The 5,220-nt window shown below is 42.0% G+C and overlaps 1 pseudogene; it reads right to left on the minus strand.

The window, feature by feature from the left end:
• Positions 1 to 2,535: 2,535 nt before the first annotated feature.
• The window catches only part of LOC122150535, a 3,900-nt pseudogene continuing 1,215 nt past the window's right edge, over positions 2,536 to 5,220 (minus strand).

The following is a 5,220-nucleotide window of genomic DNA, read 5'->3' on the forward strand; positions in this document are numbered from 1 at the left end:
CTTTAGATACTTCTATAGCTGAGTTGGTTTCTGAGCTATGTCATCTTGTGTATTAATGGTTGGTTGTTGTTTATTATTATTGGTTCTCAGTTCAAAAGATTTTTAGTATCTTTTCTAAGGTTGGTATAGTTTTAACAAATTCCCATAATTTATGCTTATCTGGAAATGTCCTAATTTCACAGGATATTTGAGGGCCATTTTTCCTGGATATATAATTCTTGGTTGAAATTTCTCTCTTCCAGTGCTTCATATTTACCATCTCATTGCCCTCTTGCCTGGGTTTCCACTGAGATATCAGAGCTTAGTCTTATGGGTTGCCCTTTGTAGATAACTTTTCATTTTTCCTGTGCTGCTTTCAGGATTCTTTCTTTGTCTTTGGATGTGGTAAGTTTGATGATGATATATCTTGGTGATTTTCTTGTGGGATCTCTCCTGTTTGGAGTTCATTATTCTTCCTGAATGGATATATTCTCACCTTTCATCAAATCAGGGAAGTTGTCTTCCAACAAATCTTGGACAGTTTTTCTTTTTTTTTTGTCTCTTCCTGTTTTGGAATTACAGTTGCATGCAGCATATTCCTTTTGATGGTTGTTGTTGTTGTTGTTTGCTGTCGAGTCGGCCCCGACTCATAGCTACCCCTCCTTGGGTTTCCGAGACAGTATCACTACAGAAGTAGGATTGCCCAACCTTCCTTCTGAGGAGTGGCTGGTGGGTTTGAACCGCCAGCCTTCTGGTGAGCAGTCAAGTGCCTTAGCCACTATGCTACCAGAGCTCCCCCTTTTTATGGTATCCCACATGAATCTTAGGCTTTCTTCATTTTGTTTTGATCTTTTTTCTATTGATCCCTTTCCAAGAAGTATTCACGTATTTGTCTTCAATCTCATTAAGTCTGTCTTCCATTGATTCAATTCAACTCTTTTGCCCATTCAATGTGTTATCTATTTCTGAAAATTTAGTATTAATCTTCTGGATTTCTGTCTTTAGATTTTGTATCATTTCTAATTTTTCATTTTTTTGTCATTTTTTTTCTTGTATTTTCTTCTGAAATTGTTCTAGGGTTTTCCTGTTTTCCTTAATTTTGTCAATGATTTCCTTGCTTGGTCCCTCAATCCATTGAATGTAACAAAATGCAACACACTGCTGTGGAGTCAGACCCAATTCATAGCAACCCCTCCTTGCATTTCTGAGGCAGTATCACTACAGAAGTAGATTGTCCAAACTTCCTTCCACGGAGTGGCTGGGGGGTTGAACATCCAGCCTTCTGATTAGCAGTCAAATGTCTTAGGCACTGTGCCACTAACTATAAATACTTTGAATTTTTATCAGGGAATTCTAATGCTGCTTCTTCCTTGGGATGTGTTCTGTGTCTGTATCCTGGTTCCTTGTTTCTACTGTTGTACCTTGTTTCTTTGGGGGGGGGCTGTGATGGTCTGTTGTCTCTGAGACATTGTGATGTTGTTGTATTTTTATTTGGTGATTGTATGTTGCAGTGATTCACCCCATATTTTCATTTTCTTCTTCGTATATATTTGAGTAAGCAGGGTACTGTGTTCCTCTATTCACTAGTTGGCAGCACTTATGCACTCACCATCTGTCTCCTGGTGGTTATGATAAACAATGAAAGTAGCTTCACAGATATCTGTTAATTGTTGTGAAGAACAGTAAAGGGTGAGTCAGGGTCTTCTTAGTGGTCATTTGTCATTGAGCATTTGGTGGTGAAGGAAGTGATGGCTCTCACTAATTAAGTGGATCTGCAGGAGATGCAGGTGTGGTTGGGTCATAGAGGCACTGTGTTAGGCAGTGTTCTCTAGAGAAGCAAAACTAATAAAGCTTATATATAGAAAGAGAATGAGAAATTTATCTTAGGAAAATGGCTCAGCCACTTATAGAAGCTGGAAAATCCCAAGTTCTTGGATCAAACATCAAGCTAGAGGCTTTTCCCAACTCACACAGCTATAAGGGCTGATGAGCTCAAGGCTGGCAGGCAGTATACTGGCTTTTGACTCCAACAAATGGTGAATCCAAGATGTCTAAGCCAAATGGTAGATTGTTTGCTCACAGACAGTTGTAAGCAGCACATCAGGATTCCATTCCACAGAAAAGTGTCTCATTTTCCCAGGAGGTTCATTAATATATTGGAAGTGGGCCATACCTCTAGGGAAACTCCCTTTCATCTGATTGGCTGCTCAAAACATATGCATCCAATCTCAACATGGGAATAACCCACATCACAACTACTTAAACCACTCAGAATTGTGGTCGACCCAAGTTGACACACAAGTGCAACTATCAGAGTCCACCCCTTGTCAACTGGCAGTTGTACACATCTCCTTAACCATATATAATCTCTAAATAAGGACAGTTATAAAGTCATATATGTGCCTATCATGATACACTAACACATGTACAACTGAAAGGTATTAACCCTGGTTACATTTCATAGTTCATAACAAAAGGAAACAAAAATATTTCATGCACATATACAATGAAGAAATATAACATTCACAGTCCTTGTTCCTGAAACTGGGTATGTGGTCATAGCTGATGTTCAGAACTACCTTCTTCCACCATCCATTCTATTTTTCCCTTGCCCTCAGCAAGCACTTTAGCTGATCATGGTTCTTTGCCTGGTAGGGTGACCTAAACCTTCATTCCTGAAGGGTCTGGGCCATTAGTAGTCATATCAGAATTGGGTTGCTGTAATTTTCCATCGACTTTAATCACAGGGCATTGTAGTACTAAGAGACATCCTAAAGAATCTCCTGCATTCCAGACATATTCTTCTTTCCCTCCATCATGCAATATCAATCCACTTTCCCCTTGATAATCAGGATTATCAGATAGTACAGTAATACCATTCTTTGTTTGTTGATCCAGAGGCACGAGGAAGCCAAAATGACCTGGTGTCATTCTTAACTTTCAGTTCAATGCAATCAGTGTTGTGTTTCTGGGTGGGAGTGTTCCTCCTTTTGGGACTAATATATCCAGGCCCACAGAGCATAGGGTATCAGGGACAGGAAAAACAAATTCTTTGAATGGGTCACTGGGGGTAATAGTGAGTGGTAGAGCCCCCATTTCCACCCTTGGCTTCCAGACCCATTAATCCTGGCTATTGGAGAAACAGCACCACATATTGTACACTGGTTTAGAGCATATACAGCCTCCTGGAGAACATTGCCCCAACCCTTCAAGGTAATGCTACCTAGCTTGCACCATAATTGTGTTTTCAGTTGGCCATTCCATCATTCTATCAAGCCAGCTGCTTCAGGATGATGGAGAATATGGTAAGACCTGTGAATTCCATGAGCATAGGCCCATTGCTGCACTTCATTTGCAGTGAAGTGAGTCCCTTGATCTGAAGCAATGCTGTGTGGGATACCATGAAGGTGAATAAAGCATTCTGTAAGGCCACAGATAGTAGTTTTGGCAGAAGCATTGTGTGAGGGAAGGAAAATCCATATCCAGAATAAGTATGTGTTCCAGTAAGAACAAAACATTGTCCTTTCCATGATGGAAGTGGTCCAGTGTAATCAACCAGCCACCACATTGCTGGCTGATCACCCCAAAGAATGGTTCCATACCATGGACTCACTGTTGGTCTCTGCTGCTGGCAGATTGGGCACTCAGCAGTGGCAGTAACCAAATCAGCCTTGGTAAGTGGGAGTCCATGTTTCTGAGCCCATGCATAACCTCCTTCCCTCCCACCATGGCCACTTTGTTCTTGAGCTCATTGAGCAATGACAGGATTAGCTGGGAAAAAGGATGGTTGGTTTCCACTGAACATGTCATCCTATCCACCTGATTGTTAAAGTCTTCCTCTGTCATGGTCATTTTGGTGGGCATTCATATGAGACACAAATACCTTTACTCCTTTGGCCCATTCAGAGAGATCTATCCACATATCTCTTCCCCATACATCCTTGTCACCAATTTTCCAATCATGCTCCTTGCAAGTCCCAAACCATCCAGCCAAGCCATTAGCCATAGCCCATGAATCCATAGACAATCATATATCTGGCTAGTACTTGTTTCATGCAAAGAGACCAGCCAGATGCACAGCTCAAACATCTGCCCATTGAGAGGATTTCCCCTCACCACTGTACTTCAGGAAAGTCCCAGAAAGGGGCTGCAGTGCTGCTGCTATCTATTTTTGAGTGATGCCTGCATATTGTGCAGAGCCATCTGTAAACAAGGCACAAGTTTTCTCTTCCTCAGTCAATTGATCATAAGGAACTCCCTATGAGGCAATAGGTATAGACTGAAGATGGAAGGTAGTGTGACTGAAGTGGGGACCTTAGGCATTTGGGCCACTTCCTCGTGCAACTTATTTGTGTCTTCAGGTCCTGCTTGAGCCAGAACTCTGATATACAACTTCCATTTAATGATGGAGTTCTGCTGTGCATATCCAACTTTATAACTCTGTGGTTCCGACAACAGCCAGTTCATGACGGGCAGCTCAGGCTTCATGGTGATTTGGTGGCCCATGGTAAGGCATTCAGTGTCTACTAAAGCCCAGTAACAAGCCAAAAACTGTTTCTCAAAAGGAGAGTATTTATCTGCAGAGGATAGCAGTACTTTGCTCCAAAATCCCACGTGTCTGCATTGTAATTCATCAATAGGACCTGCAAAAGATTCCAAATAGCATCTCTATCTGCTACAGACACTTCAAGCACCATTGGATCAGCTGGATCATATGGCCCAAGTGGCAGAGCAGCTTTCATGGAAACCTGAACCTGTTGCAGAGCCTTCTGTTGTTCTGGGCCCCACTCAAAACTAGCAGCTTTCCAAGTCACTTCATAAATAGACTGAAGCAACACTCCCACCAGAAGTTGTGCCTCCTTTTTCATTGTGGGGGAGGCCAGATACAATAACTTATGCTTTGCTTTATTAGGAATATCTCAACATGCCCCACACCACTGGAACCCTAGAAATTTCACTGAAGTTGAAGGTGCCTGAATTTTTGTTGGCTTAATTTCCCACCCTCTAGCAAGCAGATGTCTCACCAATAAGTCTAGTTGTTGTTGTTGTTGTTATGTGCCGTCAAGTCGGCCCGACTCATAGCGACCCCTCCTTGGGTTTCTGAGGCAGTATCACTACAGAAGTAGGATTGCCCAACCTTCCTTCTGAGGAGTGGCTGGTTGATTTGAACCACCAGCCTTAATTCTAGGACCCCCTGGCTCTTCCATGGGTAAATCATTCAATATCAATATAGCCAATGTT

The sequence above is a fragment of the Orycteropus afer genome, unplaced genomic scaffold (assembly GCF_000298275.1).
Source record: "Orycteropus afer afer isolate SDZICR_OR568_19922 unplaced genomic scaffold, OryAfe1.0 scaffold00163, whole genome shotgun sequence".
Taxonomy (NCBI): domain Eukaryota; kingdom Metazoa; phylum Chordata; class Mammalia; order Tubulidentata; family Orycteropodidae; genus Orycteropus; species Orycteropus afer.